At 34.3% G+C, this 26,994-nt stretch overlaps 1 protein-coding gene across 16 annotated transcripts in view; it reads right to left on the reverse strand.

Moving 5' to 3' along the window:
* NAALADL2 (N-acetylated alpha-linked acidic dipeptidase like 2) overlaps nt 1-26,994 on the reverse strand; it is a 1,343,235-nt gene that overhangs the window by 234,443 nt on the left and 1,081,798 nt on the right. The gene's annotated exons all lie outside the window — the stretch shown is intronic.

A 26,994-nucleotide genomic window follows, 5' to 3' on the forward strand; every position in this document is an offset into this window, starting at 1 on the left:
GGCCAATAAATGATACAACATAAATCTCCAGTGTAATGATATATGGCCGTAAACACTCCATGCTTACCACAAAACAGAATAGTTATACTAGGGAATACGTAGAATTTCCTCCCATATAGGTTTGCCATATATAAAGCAGTACAGCAGAGAATAATTCACACTTTAAGAAGGATGATACTTTCTAATTTTTATGAGACCCATAATTTAATTGTGAGGGAAGATTTAAAGACTAGAAATAGTTAAGGAAAATGTGACGCCAAAAGTTGTCACTAAATAGTTCTTTTATATCTCCATTTAACCAAAAACAAAGCATCTGACCAGGAGATGGCAGAGATACTATATTTCTGTTGTTGTTATTATTTCTGCTTAAGCCGAGTCTTCCCCATTCTACGTTATGGGGAAAGCCTATGAAAGCCTATGTTGCTGGAACCTCACTGACTCTGTTTCAAGTACAATTCACTCCTAAAGTGTGCGTCTCCTCCCTAGCTGAGGGGTCTCATCATTGTTACTTTTTTGGGGCTCTCTGGTTCAGATCATTAAACTTTCAAGTTTTGCCTGCAGCTAAGCCAAATTCACCACCACGTCACCAAATACAGCATTAACTCAGTGGCAAGGACACACTGGCACACACACGCACAATCTCAAAATTGATTCTGTAGCGAAACTGTTTCCTCAGGTACAATTCCTAATTTTCCCAAAGGAAAATTTCACAGAAAAATCGACTTTAGGGTGGCCTGTCATTCTTTAATATCATCTCTCCTCTGTTTTAAGGTTGGTTAGCATTCAACTGATCGGGTGCCTTTGCTTCTTCCAAAGAAGGAGGCACCTATCAAATGTTTTAGAAATGTGTGAGCTTCCCTAGAATGGCATAGAGCGAGAGATTCCTTCCCAACAGGAAGGTTTCTTTGTTTGCTGCCTTATAGGATGTTCTCACTCCAGAAATACCGAATTAATAACAGCTGCACAACTGGCGATTCCTACTTCTCTGCCCCTCATTGTTTATTCCAAACATGTTTGAGGTCAGAACAACTTATTCTGTCCAGGCAAATAAAGAACATTGCTAAGATCCTTTCTAAACTGCCCCCCATATACGGCCTATAATCACGTCTTTCCTATAATAAGGAATTAAAGTATCAATCAATAGCTTTAAAAATGTCTTCATCAGTTAAAAACAAAAACAAAAGAAAACAAACCTTAGCTACATTCCTTGTCTTTTACAGGAGCTATAAGCAATAAATGTATATAGTATTTGCTTTCATGTTTGGTAATACCTACTGAAGCTAATATTTTGCCTTAGAATCCATGTACTATCAGGTATTTTAAGACGGGAAAATGATGCTCTTCTTCCTTTTCTATTTCTCAAGTGTCCAGTGCAGTTAAACCAGTTACCTTAGACTAAAGTTACACTAGAAGTTCTATTATGTTTTCCAGAGTTTCCCAAATATTTAAAAATATCATGTTGATAAAATGTTTTCTGACCAAAATGTTAATGATTTTCTGTTGACCTCCCCTTCAACAAAAGCTCACAATATGATGGAAGCAAAAGAAGACTTAGAATTTAAAACCATACAGGTGATATTACATTTAAATAATAATATCAAAATAAAGTGCAATTTAATGGGAAATATCCGAAGTTATATAATGCACAAAATGTTTTTAGCACTATAAAATGTTTTATTATAAGCTTGGTAGTTCCATTATTATTGCTATTATTAACATTTAAATGAAAAAATGGATTTGTTCTTAAAAATTTATTTAAATTGCTTAAAAGGAGGTCTTATCTCCATGGTTCAGAGTATGGCTCGGTCTCTAAAATGCAATATGAACAAGAGACCAGGCCCATTTTTGGGCCTAGATCAAAATGAAATAGTAATCTACAGAGTTCCTTAATTATTTGGCACTACTCTATCAAAGTGAGAAACTGGTCTTACAGAAACAATTTAGAGCAAGCCGTCTGACTGGATTTTCTGCAATCACAAATACAAAAGTAACTTGGGTCTAGACTAATGGTTTTCAACTAATTTTTAGACTTCCATAAATTTATTAGTAACAAGGACTCACTATTGCAAGCAGAGGAAAAGCATTTCAGGATCTCTAGAGGGAAAGAGAATTAACAGTATAGACTTAAAAAATGCCCACCCCCTTATACCTTAAAATTAAACCCCTTAAAACTCATATGTCTCTTCCAGTTGAAAATCACTGCTCTAGACCCCAAAACTATGGAAAATGTAACAAGAAGTAGGGTGCTGTGGCTAACAGTAAAACGGATTACTTCCTGAATTTATACCTTTATTGCTCATGAATCCAACTGGAATAATAAGCCCCATTTGGGAGGAAGAGAAGACAAATCAAAACAGCAATCTATACTCCTATGGAAGAGGGAGGTTAGGAAGTGCTGGGATATATTCATATGAAATAGAGAGCTGCAGTAATCATTTGTCAAAGACTTAATAAAAATCAAATGTGTTCAACCATAAAAGTTTCAAATTAGACATATTATCTGTGTAAAATAAATATTATCTAGAATGGAAATAAAAGATAGCTATATTCCATCAAAAAGAAAGCTATCCTCTAATTTTTGCCAAGTAATTACATAGAGGCTAATATAATCATTTACCTCAGAAAACCCCAAAGTGTAAAATGAAATTTTCATTACAAACAACATAACTAAAACTTCAATAGCTACTAGAAACATGATGAAACTGTCGTGATCTCATTTACCATAAGAAATGTATATAATGTTATTTTCCAATGAAGGACCATTATGTATTTAACTTTGGCAAAAGCTTTAAAAAAATTTTTTTTTAATGTTTACTTATCTTTGAGAGAGAGAGACAGAGACAGAGACAGAGATGGAGAGAGCAAGCTGGGGAGGGGCAGAGAGAGAGGGAGACACAGAATCCGAAGCAGGCTCCAGGCTCTGAGCTGTCAACACAGAGCCTAACATGGGCTAGAACCCACAGAGCCCAACACACAGAGCCCAACACACAGAACCCATCACAGAGCTCAAACCCCCAGCGGTAAGATCCTGACCTGAGCCAAAGTTGGATGCTTAACCGACTGAGCCACCCAAGTGCCCCAAGGCAAAAGGGTTTAAAGTACACATTTTGTTAGATCATTTGGGGATGTTCTTCAATGACTTATCCAGTTAAAACTGCCTCTGTTGCTTGCCAACTTTGTGGTCTTGGAAGGATTACTTAAAGTATCTATGTATGCTTGACTTAATCACTAAATGGCATTAGTAATAGTACTTACTTCCTAGGTTTAATTTTAGGATTAAAATGAATAATAATAATATTTTCAGTGCATATCAATAAAAATTTTGCCCCCAAAATGATAGCTGTTGTAACTTATTAACAAAAGTAAAATTAAATACCTGATACATAACTCTTTCCATGAAAAAAAATCCACATTTGTGTCAAAGAAATATGTGATTCAGAATTTCAAATAGAATCAGAGCTTCACAAAGCTCTGTATCAATATCTCATTGCATTCTACAATGTTTCCTAGAGAAATTATGGTACCTTTGAAGAAATGCTATGGGAGAAAAGGATTATTGACAGGGTAATAGTAATGAATAAATTTCTTTAAATTATATTCCAATTATTTAAGGGCTCAAAAATGTTAAAGAACCAGTTAGTTTCCCATATTATTAAAAAATATAAGTAATAGCTTATTTAGTACCTCCCATTTTTCAAGGTTCTCTCATGTTTATCATCTCCATTGAGTGTTATAATTCCCAAACTATCAAGCCTTAAAGATTGAAGTTCTTTGAAGACTGTCTCTCTATTGCTTATACTTAACATAGTCAATGAATATATAAACAGATTATTAGCTCTAATTACAAACATTAGTTTACAATAAGAAAAATGAAGAACTGATTATGTATCTTACGGCTAGTGGTAGATTCAGGATTTCAAATTCGTATTCTCTGATTCTCTTTGAAAAACTGTATTGCCACTGGAGATATTAGAATTCATACTATGATGACAAATTAGAAAAATTTGTGAGCACATATTAAATTATGTAAGTACAAATGCATAATTAGATTCATAGGAATAGCATAAATCTATCATTTACACCACTAAAAATAATGTTAAGAATAGATTTGACATTCATAGTGCACAAATAAGATATGAATAAATTGTAATGTCAGTTAAAGGAAAATAACACAATAGTTAGATGTATAAACAGAATCGCCATCCAACTTTACTTAAGTTTCCTATTTTGACTTTTCAAATCTTAACAGAAGCAGTGGCATGAGTATCACTAAACAGTAATGGAAATGGTCTTAAGAATCACATCATAGAACTACATGACAAAAGAGAAAGACAAGATGCAAGGGAAAATAATTTCCCTAAAATAAGCTCCCACATGTCATGTATAGAGTATTAAAAAGCCATTTTCAACTGTATAAGTATATATTGTATAAATTTTTGTATAAATAAAATATAATAAAATTTTAAAAAAACAATGATACATCAATTCAGAAGGAGATCTTGATTTTGCTAGATTGCAAAACAATCCAGATAGCTAGCAATCTTTGGGAACACAATGCAGGCTTTCCCTTTTCTGGGCTGTGCTGGGAGTAACAAACATTGAGGCATTAGAATCACCCTATGAGCATTTACTTCTGTTAATTTCCACCTATGAGTCACCCATTTGCCCTTTAATAAAATACCATCCCCTCAGAAAACACGAATCACACCTTTCTCTGCACATTTATTCTTCAGTTAGACTTCTGATCACATTGTACCATATTCTACATCATAATGGGGTTTGGGCCTTAAAGGCCATAACCAGGATGATTTATATCCGAATCATCAGTGTCTAGCACTGTGCACTTTCCTTAGTAGGTACCTAAAATAATCACTTACCCTACCATTCAAATATTCCACTGACATCTGTGAAACCTCCCCTTTTTCATCTTGCCAGAAGCTATGCTCATTGGATCTCAGTGCCTTAGAATTTAGTCTACCAGCTGTCACTCCACTGTTGCCCCCTTCACTTAAACTCTAGATTCTGTATTATAGTTACTACAGTTGTGTTTTATCTGCCTTACCAAAACATCAGCCACTTGAGGGTAGAAGCTTGTATTATTTCTGTTCATATCCTCAACAGCTGCCCTTGTTTAGTAAATGAGTAAATGGTACTATCATTCATTCATCTTTTTGTTCAGTCCAAATAAACACAAAAAAACCTTGGCCTCCTCTTTCTACCACATTTCATATCCCATTTATCAGTAAAGCCTGCCAACTCCACTTTCAAAATGTGTCTCACCAGCCCAGAAGCTCCTCCCGAGTTCAAATAAACACTGTTTCTCCTGTTCCTACTGGTCTCCTATCTGGCCTCCTTGTTGCCACTACTTCCAGAACATACTATTTTTTCTGAGCAGGAGTGATTTTTAAAAACGTTATGCCAAACCATGCCAATCAACCACTTAAAACCCTACAATGACTTCTCATCCACTTAGAATAAAACCCAAACTCTCTCCCATGGCCTACAAGGCCCTACATGATCTGTGCCCTATGTTCTCTGACCTCATCATTTACTACTCTCGACATTTAGACACTCTGCTGCAGGCTCCCTGGTCTCCTTGATCTTCCCCAACATGTTCCCACTTTAGGGCCTTTGCGCTTTGTTTTCTCTTCCCCAAGACTTATCCACAAGGACCATCTGCTCACTTCATTCAGATTTCTGCTCAAATACTTCTTTCCTAAAAAAAGGCCTGGCTTGATGATACTAAAATAATACTCCTTCCTCTCTATTCTCCTGGACTACTTTATTATTGTTTTCATAGCACCTATGTAATGTAACTGACATTACATTAACACATCTCTTTGTTGTCTGAAACCCAAGTAATTTTCTATTCCTCTATTAAACATTACAGAGAATAGGCATATGTTCCTATGCTTGTGTTAAATAATTCTGGAATCAAACTTACTTTCCTGTCCCTGTGCTACATAATTCCATAGTGAACTGCATGTTTTTCTTTTGAGAGTATGCAAAATAATTTAGCTGTTTACTTGTGGAAATGCCTGCTCATTGAAGATATGAGTGAATCATAAACAGCTTAGTTATCGTTTTGTTTTAAGATCCTCACTTCATTGTGCCCTCCAGTTCAAAGTAATTTGGTCAAAAATTCTTCACAATGACAATCAGTTTCCCATTTTGCAAGACCTGCCTTAAAATCACCCACTCTGGTCCTATTACTCTATAAATATCCTGACCCATTTTCCCATTCTGAACCCTGTCATGACTCTGTCAAGATAGTGCTTGTCAACCTTAGTGTAGACATCAAACAAACGCATTTTGCTTGATCAAAAGTCTTTTTTTCTTTTTTTTCTGGTGCTATTTTGAAGAGTTACTAGTTGATGACGCTGGAGGTTCACAAAGATCCTATCAAGACCTCCTCACTAATCATAACTCAAGGCTCTAGACTCAGAACAGAACACTTCCTGTGGCCCCTTGAAGTCCCATTTGGGTATATCTTTAACTGCAACCATGAAATGGTTCCCATATTGGGTGTGAGTTCTGAATGTTTCATTGATCTTCCAAATTCTGTTGGTTTCCTGGAATGCAGAATAATTATGAATCTTTATCTACTCCAATTAGAAAATGGTTATCCTTAGTAGAAATAACAAACTACTCATTTTTCTGCCTCCTCTTGTCACTATCTGTTATGAATCTATATAACCCAAATATTATTTTGTCCTTGGACTATGAAGTCAACAGTCAATATAGTTTAATTGTCTTCATGAATAGAGGAATATAAGCTCCTTTGAAGCTAAAACCTAGACCTTCTTGTTCACCACATTAGCTCTGGTACCCAGAAAAGTGCCTATTATGTAAAAAGTGCTCAATAAATATTTGTTAATGAAATGAAGATCTTTTCAGATATAAAATATTGAAAAGTTAAAAATGTAAAAAAATACATAAGGTAGAGCTTGAATTTCTCAAGCCAAAATTTCTGACTAGAGAATTATTCGAAAAATATGAGAGGAATGAAAGAAAATTGATTCATTTATATCTATACATATGCTGTTATATCTATAAATTTCAATATACTGTTTATCTATAAATTTCAATATATCTTAAAATTTAAGGCTTCAGTTAATGGTTGTTTGGGAAGCAAGCTGGAACCAGCCTTTGCTCTATCCTGTAAAGCTTGCATTTTGTGTGTCAGAGGAGTTTATCAACCTACCAATTATATTAAATAAATATAATCAATGAGCACCTAATCTGAATATTCTCTCTGTAAAAATTAATACAGTATTACCTCTATAGAAATTCCCCAGATTATTGTCACAGACATTACTTATTCTATGTTCCACTTCCCAAGATAATTTAATAAAATATAATGGCAAAAATAACATTCTGCTCTAGCTTTTTAAAGTTTTGTAACCAAATGGATATCTGAAAACTCCAATTTATGGCTCGAAGTTTCAGCAAGATCATCCTTTCCAGTTTAAATTTGTCAAAAATATTTTTTCTATACATTTATATATCGAAAAAGCATCAATCTACTAAATGGAGCCCACCAAACAGACCAATCAGATATTTCCTCTTTCAAATATTTAACTTTCTCACTAGTATTTTCCCTCCAATTCTATATATCCTGAACATATTTATTCAAATTTGTTTAGGTATCAGTAAGCAGGAAGCTAAACTTTCATGGTCTCTCTTAACCTCATAATTGATGATATGTCTTTTTTTAAACAAATATGGCAAGATCAGCTAGTAAGATCCTGAACACAGCTTTTAAATTTCCTCTTTGGGGAGCTAGCATCACAGGGTTTTCTAAAGTATGTTTCTTTTACTGGTTCTTTATATCTTAAGTTAGTTCTAATTCAAATTTTTGATGTAGTATGGTATTTTGAATGCTGCTATTTTATGATCGATAATTAATATTGTCATTTGTATACTTGAACACTGAAGCATGGTTGTAAAGTCACTATAACAATTCACTATCAAATTGTCCTATACTTACTGTGGGCAGAGATGAAGATATGTCCTTCCTAAAATCAAACCATGCCGTCCCCCCTACACACACAAAATGAATAAAACAAAACAAAATAAAATCTCTACTCTAATAGTACAAGGTATAGTGATATAATAAATTTACAGATTCATAGGCTGCTTTCTCTATATTACCAAAAGTATTACTGATCCATTTTAATATATAAAAATATAATTTGAGAAGCAGCAACGTTCAAAGAAGTATTACTTTGCTACTAAACTTTATATCCTTAAACAAGTTACATATTCTCTTGGAGTCTTGGTTTCTATATCTGTAAAAAGATAGTAGTAGTGTCTATTTTTGCAATATTTTTACAAAGATACAAATGCAAATCCCCTAACCTAGTGTCTGGATTATCAGAATAGCCCAATAAAGAAAATGTATTCTTATGTTTAACAAAATAAAATGAATAAAAAAGCAAACATTTATTTTTAAAATATGCTACACTGAGGCCCCTCAGCATAACCCTTAAAAAGTGTCCATCTTTCAAGTCTATTCATTCAATATTTAAATAGTAAGTTTTTACCATGTATTTACTATAAGCAAATACCTCATTCCCAGCTCTCCACTAAAATTAGGCTGGACAAACACTTTCCATATATAACCCAATTTAATCCTCACGACCATCTTAAGTAAAATTAGTATTGCTTTGTTTTTAGAAGTGAGAAAATTGAGTCTCATATAAGTTAGGTAACTGGCTTATGGTCAAAGAGCTGCTACGTCGCAATTACCCAATTGAAAGCTATGTTTATCTACCCTTTCAATTCCAACATATTTTCCCCCAAATGTTATTTCATTAATCAAACGGAATAGGAAGTAACTAATATTTGTTGACAGCCTATTATTTGCCAGATACATGGCTTTTGATTTTTATTTTAAGCATTCTCAAGAGCAACCTGTCATCCTCAGATTTTCATGAAAATTGAAACTGAGGTTCACAAGGGTCAATAATGAATACATGACCAGTAAGTAGCAGAGCCAAAATTCAAACTCAGATCTGCCTGGTTTCAAAGGCTCTGTACAGATGATATGAACAGTGGAACAAGTTGGGGCTTTGGAATCAGACTGATCTGGGATACAACATCAGGTTTGCCATCTGTCAGCTCTATTAAACTTCGATGGGCCCAATTTGTGCTCCTAAAAATGGACATAATAGTGCATTTCTCATGACTTTGTTGAGAGATGTAATGAGATATATATACACATTGCTTAAGATCTAGTACAGTTAATAGTAGCTATTATACCATCTGCCTCAAGAAGAGGTAAAGCCATAAGGATTAAGATGAATAAATGAATAAATGATTCCCAGATTTCCAGCTTGAAAAACAGGTGGTTCCATATTCCAAAAATTAAAATATATACTCCTATAATACACAAATATGTCATTTCCCTCCTATTCATATCCTTTTTTCACCTCTGAAGGGGAATGCTTACATATCAGGTGACATTCCATCATTTCCCACAACAACTAATGTACGTACACCCACTGGAAATGGACTGGCTGATCACTTTCTTCATTCTAGAAATTTGAGATTGAGACATAGAAAATGTGGCTAGTCATAGTTATAGGCACAAGACATGTAAGGCCTTATACTAGGGGCTTGCAGCCTTTTTTGACTATGTATTCTCTGTTGAAGAAGTTGCCAGAAAGGCAACTCTCCTGTGGAGTAGCAGTTGAATAAAACAAAAATGCAGAGTTGAGATGAGACAACAGAAAGCAAGAGAGAGACAGAGAGTTGATAAACTGTCAAGTTTCTGATGTCAGGCTGTATTTCCTAAAACTGAATTCCTTGAAATTTTTCTGTATCCTTTTTAACAATCATTTATGCAAATTCAAGGTTTCTGTTTTTCTAAGCAAACAAATCTTCAAACAGAATATATTTTAGGGGAACTCTATGGAATAGCAGCCATTGTGGTTATCTTTCCAACATTTGATTTATTATACTTCATTACGGAGTAGTCATGTGATTGGCTGGGATTGCTCACCCAGGGTTCTAGGTGTGGGTCCTGACTGGTCTCAGAACTTGCCATGTGACAGGTTAGGAAAATGGAGCTAAAGCCAGCCAGCCTGACTTTACTAGGAGGGTTTTTTACCCTCAGGGCTTCTGAGAAATGTCTTTTGCTCTGTTGAAATAGCTCACTGAAGAGCTGCTTTCTCTCTTTTTGAACAGTGTGAATGAAGAAATAAAGCCTAGAACTACTGAAACTATTGTGTAACTTTCAAAGAAGCCAATTTGGGAACACAGCTGACTCTCAGAGAACCATAGAGCCAAAAAATCCTAAAGAAACGCAGCCAAATCAGCTTTCTACCAGGTCTATAGTCCTAACTACTTCTGAGCCAATATATCTCCTTCATTGTTTAAACAGCCAGTTGAACTGAGTTTTTTGTTAGTTACAAATGAAAGCATCCTTCCCAATATGGGAGAGAAGGAAGGGAATAGAGACACAAAAGGCAATGAAGTCATTTGGGGGCATGTTGAATTTGACAACCTTGTGGAATATCCAGGTGGTGATGTGCAGCATGCGGTTGGAACTACAGCTTTGGAACATCAAAGGAAAGGAGACATCAAAGCTGGTGATATAAATTGGGAGGGTCACCAATGATAAAGTGGGGGAACCTAAGCCCTGGGTTTAGCTGAAGTCATCCAGAGAGGACACATGTAGAACTGACTGTGAGCTTTTCTTCTTTTAGTCACCAGTATCATTTGGCTCAAACAAAACCTACTTAAATAAAAAAAAAAATTATAGAGTTTTCTTGCACTTGAAATGTTTCAGAAACATCTAAAAATTAAACCCTACCCTATAGCAGGAAATATACAGTCATTTTCATTGCTTTTCAGGATGATATATTGAAATTTCAATGCTAAAGATTTTTTTTTCATATGGGATATAAATTTAAGGATTTGAGAAGAAAAAATGAGCACTAGATTTTCTATTACCATATATGCCAGAAGTATGATTTACAGATATAACTTTTACCTGGAATTTATTTGTTCTAATTCACTTAATTCTGAATTCTAAGATAATTATCCTTTTTTTTTTTTTCTAAGTAGCCTCCATGCCCAGCATGGGCTTGAATTCACAACCCTAAGATCAAGAGTTGAATGCTCTACCAACTGAGACAGTCAGGCTCTCCTAGGGTAAATAAATAATACATGTGAACTTATTAGTTCCATTGACAAATATTATAAATATACACACACATATATATATATATATATATAAACTTATATGAAAATATAAGTTTATATATATCTTAAAGCAATAAAAGAGACTACAGATTTGGTGTTTCCACAGGGCTTATTTTGGAAGAAAGGCTGATTTCTGCTTGCATCTCATAATCCTCAGATATGTATCATAAAAACATATTTGACTGAAGGAACCCGGATGTTTCTTTTTTTTACTCCTAGTGATTGTTGTATCAGAGGCAAGGATGCAGCACTATAAAAACTGGAGAAGAAATTAAAAAACAAAAACAAACAAAAAAAACAGTGAAAGAGAAAATGGAGACAGGATTAAAAATAAAAAGTGAGAAGAAAAGAGTTTATAAAAATATAATTACTTTCTTATAACAAGAATTTCTGGCTATGTGTTTATGATGAAAACAAAACCAAGGGGATTCTGACCAACAGAGAAAATCAATATAATCAACCTTAAAATAACCTACTTTGTGAAGATCTTAACTTTGATAGAAAATTGACATGTTAAGTCATCTACTTAAATATACTCATACCAGGCATCTTGCCATCAACTTCAATAGAACTTTGATAGTGAACCCCCATGTGGAAATTCTGAAAATTCTTTTAAATTCTCCCTAATAAATATACCTTGAATTTTGGGGTTGTTGTGTTCTTGCTTCTCCTATAAACTCTCCTTGGGGTGCTAGTTATGTGGTCTAGGTCGTTGGGAAAATAATTAAATCTCAGGGCCTAAATTTCCTCATTTCTAGAAAGAGGGAACTGGATCAATAATTCTACTCAAGGAGGCCTTGTCCCTTGAAAATCAGAACTTACAGAAATAAATGGATGCATACTGTTCTTTGAAAAATCTATACAGAATATTAAAAGATAATTTTGTTTAAAAAAATACTGATGCTTTCAGATTACAAATTGCAGAAACTTTAGCTCAGCAAAATCATTTGACCACCAGATGAAGAAGGTATATGTGGGAGGACTATGATTCCAAAGGAAAAGCCCTATCAGAATCTCTCCCTGGTCAGGTTCTAGAGGCCACTTCTAGTCTGAGAATTTTAGTGTTTATAAGACTCTCTCTCTCTCTCTCCTCTGCCTTCAGATGCAGTTTGATGAAGTTTGCTTGTGCACACTGGCCTCCCTACAATCACATCCATTTCTGAAGTCTTACAATGAGACCACTGCATCTCTTGTATGTTCTGCTGGGTCTCAACATTCTCCTTTCTTTCTTTTTTTAAAATATAGGATTATTTATTTTTATTCATTTTTTAATTTTTTTTTTATTTTAGAGAGAGAGAGAATGACAGAGAGGGATAGAGGGAAAGAGAGAGAGAATCCTAAGCAGGCTCCATATTTAGCGCAGAGCCTGATGGGGTGCTAGATCTCACGACCTTGGGATCATGACCTGAGCTGAACCCGACCTGGTCGCTCAACCAGCTGAGCCACCCAGGTGCCTTGAGAATCAACCAGATTGTAAACCTAAGGGAGACCATGAGAGTTTTATAACTACTCCTAGAATATGGAACCCCTAAAGCACAAAGACTTGCCTGTAGAATAATTTATAACATGTGTAGTACTGTTTTTCAAATGTGTGTATAAAGTATATGTAATGTAATATAAATGTATATATGCTACATGTAGGAAGTTACAGAAACATAATATGTTACCTGCAGAATATTATAAAATGCTGTTGAGATTTATACTATTTAGATTTGTTTCTAAAATATTATTGAATTCAGTATATACCATGTACTGCAGCAGGGAGATACTAAAATACCTCCTCTAACTAAGTGATTTAGAACTACTTGACTAAATCACTCATTAGAGTATTATTTGCGTACTAACCTGGATCATCATTTTATTGGTGGGATCAGACCTTTAGATGGAGGTTGAAGGGGATTAGAGACCAGCTAATCCAATATTCTTTATCTATTATTTAATTTCTCAAGTATATCTTGGTTAGTTGAGTAACTAATACTATTGTATTATAAGAAAGTTTTGCTATCTAGCATTCAAGAAGGCATTACCCACCTACCATTAACCTAGATTACACCCAGGTAATTATTCATCTATACCTACAACATTGAGGTTGGTGCCCTCATCAGCTACCTAGATAGGAAAATAAGCTGAACTAAAAACAGATCTATGTAGTGTGCCAATGAATGTTAACACAAAGTTTAACCATGATTCCACTTGGCTTCAGCAAACACTGAGCCAAACCCAGAGTTCCTCTCACCCAGGTTAGCTGTATGTAAGTCCTTTTTTCTTCTTGCAGCAGATGTCTTGGGATCCCCCCTACTGGGCCACCCCCATGACAAGCCCTCAGACTCTTATTTTAAGGTTTTTACTTCTAATTATTTCAAAGAAAAGGAAACAGCCCAAAGGAAGTGAAAAATCTTGGGGAAAAAATAATCACAAATCTTTGGAAATGTTCTTTTATGACACTAATTCTGGAAAGTGTGACTCTATTTGCTATGATAATACAAAAGTGAAGTTGCTCTTGGATAAATGCTTTAGTTTCTGAAAGTGGATTCACCCAAACACTACTTAAGAGTGAAAGTAAGGGGCACCTGGGTGGCTCAGTCGGTTAAGCGTCCGACTTCGGCTCAGGTCATGATCTCACGGTCCATGAGTTCGAGCCCCGCATCAGGCTCTGTGCTGACAGCTCAGAGCCTGGAGCCTGTTTCAGATTCTGTGTCTTCCTCTCTCTCTCTGCCCCTCCCCTGTTCATGCTCTGTCTCTCTCTGTCTCAAAAATAAATAAACGTTAAAAAAAATTAAAAAAAAAAAAGAGTGAAAGTAATATGTATGTTTTCCTTAGAAAAAGATTCCTCACTTCTACAGGTGGGCTCCCAAAGCCAATTAAGGTAAAACAATAGCAATATTATTTTTTTGTTTTGTTTTTAGGTCTTTTTTCCCCTTTTTTTTTTTTTTTTTAACTTTGGAGACCGCTATTTGGAGTTTCTATTTCATTAGACCTGTGCCTAGCCAAGGAATGATACCCCCCTCTCTGGCTAGTTCCTCATTAAACTTCCCATTTTGATACATTATATATTTTATGCATTCATTTGCCCACTTAGATAATCTGAAATAACATTAAATACATAAACACACTTTGGCCTATAGATGTTTTGGGAAGAAAAAAATTAACAAATGAATTTCATTTCATTTTAATTACAGTTCTAATTTTAGGCAAAAGCCTAAATGATTTAATCTGTGCAAATTTTTCAACTCTTTTTGGGATGCCTAATTGCTTAAAGAACAAGAAGTAATGACTGTCAATTCCACTTTTCCATTATTTAACTGTAAAATAAGGGTCAATTCTAGCCATCTTCTAATTTTTTAAGTGTTTATTTATTTTTGAGAGAAAAAGAGTGTGAGCAGGGGAGGGCAGAGAGAGAGGGAGACATAGAATCCAAAGTAGGCTCTAGACCTTGAGCTGTTAGCACGGAGACCAATGCAGGGCTCAGACTCATGAACCATGACCTGAGCTGAAGTCAAACACTTAACTGAGCCACCAGGTGCCCCTACCCACTTGTAAACACATATCTAAAGATAATATAAAGCACAGCTGCACCAACTGCAAAAGAATAAGAGTGTGCGTGTGTGTATGTGTGTGTGTGTGTACTTTTTTGATAAACTGAGACTTACTAAAAATTTCATGAATCACTTTTATGATTTTTCTCTGTTCTAACACTAGTTGCTGTTGCAAAAATATCAGTTAAGTAGTTCCAAGATCAGCATTTGACAAGAGTGTCCTCATTTTAATAAAGGCTGATATTTTACATTTTAAAGATACTAGCTGTGAATCATAGATTATTCTTTTTAAAGGCTCTGGGCACTCTTGTTCTCTATCACACAGACTTAATAAATATTAAAATCTACTAGGGTTCTTGCAATACTTTCTCTATTCCCAGCTGGGCCTGGATCTTTGATATCCCTATAGAGAAAGACTAATGCTAAAATGTAATTTTTTAGAAAAGTAATGATGATTAATAACAACCAAGTTATAGTCATAACAGTACCTGATAATAATATTTTTAAAAACACCATAGTATAAGTAGAGACTTTTATGGATTACATATTTTCAATTAGGTGTTCTATATTTAAGTGTGATTGGAAAATACTTACCGCACACCTTGAGGAATGCTCATTAGCACAATGAAGGCCCAGAGAAGTCCATCAATGAAAAACAGAACAAAACAAAACTCACTTAATTTTGACAAATTTGGCCTTTCTCAAATGCATTTGACCAATAATTCCCTTTTTATAAACACTGAGGAATAATGTTTGAGAAACACCAGATTTGATGAAGTCTAACAAACCTTTTAGTTTTTAATGTTTTGATTGTTAAATGTGTATTTACTTATTAATGAGTTATGGAACCTTGGTTGAATTCACATTCGAATTGATGTATCTACAGCAGGCTAGATTCAGAGAATGGAGTCTAGTGAATTGGTAGGTAGGTGGAGAAATGAGAGGTAGTGCAGGGAAAGGGAAGAAGGGAATACTAAAATCGTGGGTTCCACCTAGGCTAATTCTGAGCCTTGGCCTGCTTACATTTATTAAAATCACCTAGATGAGTTACCTTTTTAAGTGGAGAAATTACATCACCTAGAACCAGGAATGTTAAAAAGTTGTAATAGATTGGATAATTTATCAAAGTCAACCAGAATAAATGTTAAAAGGCATTGGAAGTTCAGTGACTCTATGTATGTATTATCCCTATCACTATCTATTCATCCATATTGTCTATCATTTTCTATCTTAAATACTTTTTAAATGAAAAAAATATTCAGCTACATGTTCTCTTTTATGTTAATCAGCATGTACTGGATTTGGTCATGCCACCTTTTAGCCACCTTCTACTTAGAGCATATTTCTATGATAAGAATTAGTATATTTCTGTCATTACTGATTTACATAGCTATCTCCCTTTTTAACATGTAAGTTCTTTAGAAACCAAAAACTTTACCTTATTGATAATTTCAGTGCCTTTTAGCACAACAGATGATAAAGTTTTTTTTAACGTTTATTTATTTTTGAGAGACAGATCATGAGTGGGGGAGGCGCAGAGAGAGAGGGAGACACAGAATCCAACGCAGGCTCCAGGCTCTGAGCTGTCAGCACAGAGGTGGATGTGGGGCTTGAACCCATGAAAGGCGAGATCATGACCTGAGCTGAAGTTGGACGCTTAACTGACTGAGCCACCTAGGTGTCCCTAGAAAGTTTTGAATAAAAGGAAAAAACTAATGCGTGTTACCACAGAAGAAACAAAAATAGTATCAGAATGTGTATAGCACATTATCTAAATAGAAATGGCAATAGGACGTGGCACTGATGTTAAAGAACTAAATGGTATAAACTATATAGAGAAGAGAAATCAGGCACTACTTAGTTGTAAATTTTAGTGTGAAGTCCTATGGGTTACAGGCTTTTATTTATTTATTCTTTACCTCATCCCAAAGGAAAAATGTATATTGTGCAAAAATGTAATTATGATAAGCAAAAACAGCAACAACCACACACACCAAAAACAAACACACAAACACTACAAGCTAGTAAGTAAAACCCTAGGAAAATTAGATATTAGAAAATTAAAGTGAAGCCATAATCATTATCCAAATGGTATGCTAGAAGATAGTCTTTAATTACATTTATATCTCCCTAATAACGAGAACAAGAAAGAAACAAGGTTGATTCCACTTCAAATTATCCCCTGAAGACAAACCATAGCTGATCTTAGAACTGAGACCTGAAAGGAAATTTGCAGGTAGGTAAAACAAAGCCATTACAGAATGCATGATTCACAGCACTACAACAAATAAAATCACTTTCCAGGGGTAGAGTTTTATAATATGCCATGAAATTGGGTGACAGCAGCATGCCACACAACAAGTTTAATAAACTGGAGAGTCTAAAAGAATGCAGTTTAAATTATTTACACTTTTTTTAGGTCTTAATCTTGGGTAGAGAGGTTCAGAATATTAGATTATCTAGAGCAAGGTTTCTCAGCAATGGTACTAATGACATTTTAGGCACAGTAGTTTTTTGTTGGGAGGGCTGCAATGTACAATGCGGAAGGTTTAAAGCATCTCTTGCCTCTTGTCTATTAGATGGCAGTGATAACTCCCCATCCTCCAGGTGTAACAACCAAAAAAGTTGCCAGATCACCCCCATTTGAGAAGCACTAACACTAATTCACACACTGGGAAAGAAACACAGATCCCTTTAAGAACCTATCCAAAGCTATGGATTCTTTAACAAGGAATGGACCTGTATGTACAATGACAAAAATGTACATGTAATTTTCACAGCACATGGACCCTCTGCTGTACTTAGGGTAAGCACCTATCATTTAAAGGAATGCTGAATTACATGTCTTTCATCCAAAGTTTTATTAATGTTTATTTCTTGCAACTGACCCTTATATACAATTGGGTGGTTTTACGGGATATATGGAGAAATTTTAAAGGATTTTTCATAAAAATAACAAATTAGTTTGAAAACACTGCTTTAGCCAAAGTTGCCCAAAAATGATTTCCATAATCAAAATCAAAATACCTTGGATTACTGCTTTTGTTCTGAAGAAAATAAGGTATATTTTAAATATTTTATTTATTATTTTTTATTTTTTTAAATGTTTTTATTTATTTTTGAGAGAGAGAGAGACAGAGCATGAGCAGGGGATGGGCAGAGAGAGAGGGAGACACAGAATCTGAAGCAGGCTCCAGGCTCTGAGCTGTCAGCACAGAGCCCGATGCGGGGCTCAAACTCACAGACTGTAAGATCATGACCTGAGCTGAAGTCAGATGCTTAACCAACTGAGCCACCCAGGCGCCCCTATTTTAAATATTTTAAATACTAAAGTAAGAAATTATGTTCCAAATGTGTATTGAAAAGATAACATCAGAGGTGAAATCAGACATAAGAAAAATTATTTACTGAAAGCTATTGTACCTAAATTTGTTGTTTCAACATGACAAACTTGTACCATTTTATTTGAAGAATTGTCCCATCTTTGAGATTTAAGTGTGTCGATCTACCTTGTGTTTTTAGAGAAAAGCACAATGCCCCAAGCAATGCCATTTCAGAATATCCTCTCTCCTTGCTCCAATGATTATTTAAGATATAGTATATGATCTCATAAGCCCTAATAAGTCAGCCCAGGCAGTTGAGGAAACATTTTCTCCTGCTGTGTACACTAAGCCTATAGCTGCTGATGTCTGCAACTGTCACTACATAGTGAATGTTCAACAAATGTTTCTGAGTATTTACTACATGCCAGCCATGGTTAAAACAACCAAAATCACTGCTGTCCATGAGCTTACGTTATAGTGAGCAACAGGACCTAAACATAAAAATAAAATAAATAATATAAATTCAAATATTAATAGTGCTTTAAAAGAAAGGAAAACAAAGACATCGATATATATTATCTCCCAGTTCTTGAGGTTATAGTTTAAAACATTTAATTATTTAATGATAGTTTTATTATTTTAAAGTCAGTATGAAAGTTCAATGTACTCTTGATAACACATTCTGAAGGGAAATATAAAAAGACATTATTAAATAATGACCTAGTGTTAGAAAGTAGGAAAATGTTTATTATTTTTATTACTAATACTTTTCTGAGGATTTTTCTGTTTAATAAAAATATACTGCCAACTATTTCCCTTGGTGGTCATTTCCTAGGGTGGTTATAACAAAATATAACAAATTATGTGGCTTATAACAACAGAAAGTTGTGTGAAATTCTAGAGGCAAGAAGTCCTAAGAATTCTCTCAAAGGTTCTTGGCTAGGATCCTTCCATGCCTCTTATTAGCTTCTGATGGATGCCTGTGATCCTTGGTATTCCTTGGCTTGTAGACACATCACTTCACCTTCCCCCATGTCTTTACATGGCCTTCTCCCTGTGCATTACTGTGCCAAAATTCCCTCTCTTTACAAGGACATCAGTCATTGATTAGGACACACCCTAATACACTATGACTTCATCATAACTTGGTTACATCTGCAAAGACCCTAATTCCAAATCAGGTCACTCACATTTACCATTACTAAAAATTAAGGCTTGAATATATTCTTCTGTGGGACACAGTTTAACCTACTGCACCTTCTATAGATGCTTAAACATTTAGTACCAAAAATAGACTCACTTACAGAATAAAAAAGTAAAATTATAACTAATAAATTATGTAGGTTTTGAACAACAAAATCCACTTATTTTGAGAATTTTAAAAATATTCTAATGATTATTGGCCACAGAATTTCTTCTGAAGAAACAATGACATTTCATTTTTGACTTCAGTTAAAATAGCATTGTTATTTCATTGGATTATAAAAAATCATATTGACTTTAAAAAGCAGTTCAGAAAAATATAAAAAGGCAAAAATTTATAATCCTGTGAGACAAGGATACTATAAATATTTTATCATACTTCCATGCACCTCTCTATTTGTATTAGATTTTAATGTATAATATTTTCAGGTTTTTGCATTGTCAATATTATGAAACTGATGTTTAGATTGTATTTGTTGGAAGTATTCTGAATCTGCTTAATCTAGAAGTCATAGGAGGTGGTATTAAACTTTTATGTGATGGGACAACCACCTTTCTGCAAAATTGTCAACTGATCATGAAATCTTAGATTCTGACTCTTGATTCTCATTCCAGCTCTGATAGTCGACCCTTTTTTAAAGTAGGCCTTTCTTTTTCTGGATACCTTTAAAAGACAGAGGATTCATCACTCTTCTTGGCAATCAACAAACACTCTCTTCTAATGTCCCCTGTTGGTCCTTGTTCTGCCTTCTTAAACTACAATAATATATCTACTCTCTTGGCCATATGTGAAGACAGTCATCTCATCTACCTTGATTCTTTCCCTTCTATAAGCTTAATTATTTCAATTATATTTCATATAATGCAACTTTAAAAGCTATCTTTCTCACTTTTTTCTGGGCATACAGCCCTTTTAAATTACACTTTTCAGAACTCATGCATATTTTCCAGGGATGATATAACAAATGGAGTGAAAGTGAAGTGACTACCACCCCCCCTTCCTTTCTCTAAAGCTTATTAATACATTTTAAGGTAAATTTGGACTTTTAACAGTCGTATAATACCATTGATTCATATTTAGCTTGCTGCCAAATAAAAACATAAATGCTTTTCCACATGTGGTATTATTAACATGTCTCCTCCGACTATCAATTATGATGTGAACTAGGATTGGTAAAGATAATGAAAATCCACAGATAATTCTCCAAACACATCTTATCTATTAATCTAAACTCTTTCCATAACTAAATCTTTACAGAATCATTTAAAAAGTATAGAAACAGATTGATTTGGAATTTGGTGTTTTTAATTACATACCCTAGTAAAATGATCATAAGTAAAGATTCAGAGATAATAGAAAAACTGTAAGTGTGTTGTGGATAATCTTACTAAAAACCCAAAGCATTGAATTTTAATATTTTATATTTCTAGTATTTTAAAGTTTATACACTAGTTTTCCTTTCAAAGAATTCCAGTAATATTCTTCATCTTTCATTTTTGGCTAAGAGAAATTCAGTGGATTCAATTTTATTTGGCTTGCTAACCACTTACATTTTTTTTTCTTTTTTTTCCCATTAGATTTCATCATCATGGTCGACATACAAATTTCATTATGTGCATTTTCATAGATACCTTGTTATTATGCCTATTTACAAATTCAATGAATGTTTATTGAATTCCTTATATATATCAGGTCTGTCTCTATCTTTTAATCTGATGTATTTCTACTTTGTGTATATGTATGCACATTTGTTGGACTACACTGAATTATAGTCTACAAGACAAAGAAAATCCAAAGGATTAAGGGCCCAATACCCTCTTCTGATCTGCCTTAAGGGTCTCATCCCAACATAGGTCATGTGGTCTTTTTGGCTGACTACTCAGGAAAAGGTATGCAACTCATGAACTCAGTTCTTAGCTCTGTCATTGCTTAATTTTGGATAGTAACTAATTTTCTATATTAGGAAATAACACCACTGGAATGATCTTCAAATTTAAATTTAGAGGAAATAACATGAATAGAAAAGTAGTAATTAAAGGTGTTTATATGAAGCATTGATATGTACCAAATTTTAATTTTAATTTTAATTCAAATTTGTTTGTGTAACATTATCAGAAATAACTCAGGAAAAATTATATAAATTGACAGGAATAAAGAAAGAAGAAAGTTATTTTGTATCTTCTCCTTTTAGCCTTGTTACACACTAGGACTGATTAGAGATAACTAATGTATGAAATCATGAAAAATTTAACATCACAGTTGGGTGTCATCCTGTTGCATACTGTAAAAGCCATTGTAGTCCATCTGTCCACTTGCTGATAGATTGTGTTAGTGGATATGAGCCATTACACATCTTACTAAGACTATGGATCAAGACAGTGGAAATTTTAGAAGAAACATAAAAAATATGAGATTGTTTTGGGTACAGTGTCACAATATACATATATATATCTATATATCTATATATCTATATATCTATATATATATTTGCCAAACATTTGTATTTTTGTGTGTACATATGTCTGTGCATGGGTGTGTGTATGTGTGTATGTATATTAGCCAAACATTTTGCTATTTGTAATATATATATATATATATATATATATATATATATATATGTATAGCATCACTATATATATATATATTCCAAGCATTTGTATCATTATATACATATTTGTAATATATATATTTGTTTATATTTATATTTATATTCATATTTATATTTGCCAAACATTTTTATTATCTCCAAAACTGATGCATACAATGTGAGGAAGACTAGTATTTGTATAATAAACTTACAGAGATGGTAAAAAAATTACTTAAACCAGCTTAGAGTTAACACCAGGGATAATAACAAGCAGACTTCCAGAATGGAGAGGAGGGCTGGTAAGAAAGAAAAGAAAAGAAAAGAAAAGAAAAGAAAAGAAAAGAAAAGAAAAGAAAAGAAAAAAGAATAGAAAAGAAAAGAGAAGCGAAGGGAAGGGAAAGGAAGGAAAAGAAAGAAAGAAAGAAAGAAAGAAAGAAAGAAAGAAAGAAAAAAATGAGTTTTCTTGTCATAGTATTTTAAAATATGAAAATTGAGTAAAATTTCATAATACAGACAGAAATAAAGTGATCACAACTTAGAGCCATCCAGAGTTCAGCTTTCTGTATTTTCAAAATACGAAGATAATCTTCAAGGTCTTTTTCTTTCCCCCAACCAGTATTCAAAACAATAATTGGGGAATAAATTGTTCAAATAATATTTTCTTTCATTATTTGAGAATTTCAGGTTATGGCTACAATTTTAGGAAGAGGATTTACTTGATCATCCAATCCCAGACCCTTAGATTAGAAGTTCGCAACAAAGAGTGCGTATTTGAAGCAGGCTGGTACCATGCAGCAGTTTGCACAGCTTATCACAGACACTTATCTCACATGTATCCATACGTTTACACAAAAGCTTAAGGTCAGCTCTTCCGTACTCCTAAGATAGTACCTTCTCCTTGCCTACATAACCAGGAAACAGCCTTGGTCTCAGACTCTAGAGAGGTGGGTCAACAACGAAACAAAGATAAACTACAGGGATATATGGTTGCCCTAGAGACCTGTCTGTTTGCTAGTGTTTCTTTATTCTCAACTCTTATGCATGTTAGTAACAACAATTAATGTTCCAAGTCACCTCAGCAAATGCCAGATATTCTACACTGCTTTAAAATGGCTTTCTAACGATCAAAAGAACAAATGTATCACATGCTCAATTTAGCCAAATAATAAGTGACCAGGTGGCATTACTAAGGGCTCTGTAATAAACATTTATCCCTTTAGGCTACACTTCATCTAATTGACTGTCTTATTTTAAAATAATTTTGAAGTGGAAGATGATCCTCAGCGCTTCATCTCCTCCCATGATTTCTGATAAGATGAGATACTTCTTGCTTTTGTATTGATGGCACAGGCATATGACTGGGGCTTAGTCATCAGAGGGTCCCACCTAGGACTATGTGACTTGAGGGAGAGAGCAAAAATGCAGGGACAGTTGGGAAAGCACAGCAGCAATGTAGATCTAGGAGTACAAGAACCAGTGACAGAAGAGCAGCCTATTTGCTTCAGGTGGATTTGATCTAGCCTGCTAATCTGATGCCCAGGTCCTCTGACTTAACGCCCATTTTAGAAATGGGTCCTCCAGTCTTCCAACAGGTCCTTTGGGTAGTTATATATAATCTAGTATGCTCACTTTTGCTTAAATCAGGCAGAATTTTCTTTTGTCGTTTGCAACCAAGAACATGTGTAATAGAACACTTCCCCTTCCAGTTTCACAAATAATATTGAGCTAATTTAAATAAAGAATTGCCAGGATCAAGAACCAAAGGATTCACCAGCAAAGCACCAACCTCTGAATTGTCTTTTTTGGATGTATTCCAAAGGCAGGATGCTAGCCTCTCAATGGTTGTGGGGGAAAAGGCAAGAAGTGAGGGATTCATCAACAAGACTATCTGTTGAGATCCCCACAGAAACAAGTCTTTTTTTGATACTAGCTATTCCTGCTGTGAGAAAGTTTTTTAACTTTGATTTATAGTCTATTTTTTTATGTGACAAGTTGTTGGCAATGCTACTTTTGCTTTCTGCAAACCCACAAAGAGAAAAAGTAAACTCACATGATCTGAAGAAAAGAAAATAGGTCAAATAGTATGATAAAGACTGAATCCCTTGATAGCTTTGCAACAGTTAGGTAAAGAAGCCCGTGCTTTTAAAAATAGACACCTCTGTAGACCTAAACAGGATATAAGCTACTGGATCAGAATCTCTTGGAGGTAAGGCTTAGGCATACATACATTATATATATACATATACGTGTATATACGTGTGTATATATATACATATATATATATATACGTATATATATACGTATATATATACACACACTTATATATAATATAAAAATATACATATAATGTATTATAGCTCCACAGGTAATTCAGATACTTATCCTTAGTGTAGAAGCAAACACTGCTTTATAGAAACCAGATACTTAGGAGAAACCTGTTTGGAAAATATCAAAATTCTAGCTGTTATCTATCCACATGAATAGAATACAACTTTTTTCACTGCTTTCAGTACTACTTCTACCTTTCATTTTTACCTGATTTTCCTTCTTTCATTTATTTGTAATCTTGCCTCTCAATAATGGCCAGAGACTCTGCTTTTGTGACCATTTTTTCCATTCATTTTCTCCTTTACCAAAAGTGGTTTCACACAGATAACGTACCCCTAACTGCCTATAACTGAAATCCACCCTGAACTGGGCTCCATTCCTCACTCCCCACCTGTACTCTGAGCACACTTCTACCAGAAGGGATTCCCACAGAAACAACTAGGTTAAGGAGCAAAATCAAAATTTGATAGCCTCATGAGACTTGCCAGAATACCACCTCAGTGTTTAATGCTGAAATATCCATAGATAATGTCCCCTGAATGGCCTTCTGTACTCATACAGAAGAGAAAAAGGATGGAAAATATGATGAAAACCCTTATATTTTTAGAGTGATGTTAACCATTTTCCCGTTCATTGTTATAGTTAATAGCTTATGAATACTAATAAATCTGTACATTTTCCAACATTAGTGATAATGTTCAGTCATTTTCTGAGCAATAGAACTTACAATTTAAATCCTCAAGTAATGAATTCATAGCTGTACAATCAGAAAAACATGGGAAGCAAATAACTATAGCTGTTTATTAAGAAATTAGTTGAATTCCAATAGTGTCATAGAAAGTTTCAATTAACAGATTGCAGTTACCACATTAATCTTAACCATGACCTCATTACACCCCAAGCCACACATCTAATTTCTGAAAAAGAATGATACTGGAGTCACTTGTAAATTCTCATAATCAATATATTTATAAGAGGAAGCAAGGTTCTGTTCAATGAAACCCATCTGGATTGTCCTGTGAATCACTCATTGCTCTCATCTTGCTCTTATGACTACTTTCGTCCCCCAAATTTGTGATTTTGGTCCTCTCACCCTCTAGAATGCCACATCTGCATATGAGCACCTTTTATAGATTTCTCTGCTAACCATGACAGGATTGCTTAACCTTTGGAAAAACCCTAGTAACACTTCATGTAATTTTGTAGCTTGTTGACCATTAATGTCCATCCCTCCAAAGCCCTGGGGATCCAGGATGCCACACTCTGCTGTCTATTTTACTATGGTATTGACATGTTTAAATAGTCACCGTAAATCAGATTTTCCTTGTTGGAAAGAGCACTAGTAATGAAAGATGCCTGTTTTTACATACATTCATCAAATACTTTCTCCCCACCATGGCTAAAATAGATTGGATTGCTCCATAGAATTTTCCATTGTGAACATTAAACTATGCTTTATCCAAATATGCACATTATTTCCATATGCTAATCTCCAGACCAGAACTTTTGGCAATGATGAAAATGTTCTTTTAACTGTCTGGTAGGGTAGAAGGGTCACAAAACGTGATTAAGCACTCAAAAAGTGGCTAGTACAACTGAAACACTGAAGTCTTCATTTTACTTAATTTTCATTAATTTCAATTTCAATTTAAGAATCCACTTGTGACTAGTGGCTACACTGTTGAACAGTTCAGGCCTAGTTTGTGGTTTCTTTTAGGACTTTTACCTTGTTCTTCTTTTTATTTCTAAGATCGTGTCTGGCACATATAATAAACAGATTCCATGAATAACCTTTATTGAATTAGTGAGTGAATTGTGTACTTTGAGATTAGCTTCCACCTTCCAGAAAAACTGAAATAATAAGCACACAGAAACTAGGACAAAGCATTGGGCTCAGAACAGTGTTCAATAAGTAATAGCTACATGTATATTTTAGAGTAGCTTCTTGTAAAGTTGCTCCTGAATATGTTCTTTCACTCTGCAATGCAAACAGGGAAGTCTGAACAATAGACGAACTCTGCAAACCAGACAGTAGTATTTCAGCTTTGAATTTGAAAGAATTTGAGTTCATGGGATGCTGATCCAAGAAAACAAAGGCAAATTGTTTGCTTCTGCTGGGCAACCTTTCAGGTCTCACCCAAGAAAACTGTTCAAAGTAGAAGAAACATGCAGAGGCAGGTGTTATATTTTTTCACAGAAGTGACAACAGATAATATCTCATTTGGAACACTACTGGTCCTCTAAGGAAAATTGTACAGTACTTCAGCCCCTACTCAAGAGCATTTTTCATCACATTGACACCAACATCAATTCTTGCTTTGTCTTCTGTCTTTCATGTGATAAAAATAATTGTAGAAAAGCAGATTTGTTATCTGAAGCTTTCATTTCTTTCTTTCCTTAAAGTACTAAAAAGGTGGCTTCTATCTTAGATTTCATGGGATTGACTTTTCCTCATAAAATCTTAAAAAGAAGAGATGAAAGGGCTTTGGAGAAGTTAACAATGCTCTATCAATGCAATGTATTAATAATTTAAATGATCTAAAAGTTCAGTTATTCTTTTATAAATCGTTGATATCATTGACCCTGTTATAGCTTCCAAAGACTTGATCTAGAATCATTAACATTTAATAAAGGGCATAATTGCTCATGAAAATTTCCCCAAAGTTTAAGGAAACTGTTTCTTAAGCCAATTAGTAGATGGGAACCCACTGATTGGTTTTTAATCCAGACAAAATTGAACATACCCTGGGTTAAAACATGATTGTAACAAGAACTGGCTCCTTGCAAAGGTTCCTGACATTTGTA

The sequence above is a fragment of the Panthera leo genome, chromosome C2 (assembly GCF_018350215.1).
Source record: "Panthera leo isolate Ple1 chromosome C2, P.leo_Ple1_pat1.1, whole genome shotgun sequence".
Lineage (NCBI taxonomy): Eukaryota > Metazoa > Chordata > Mammalia > Carnivora > Felidae > Panthera > Panthera leo.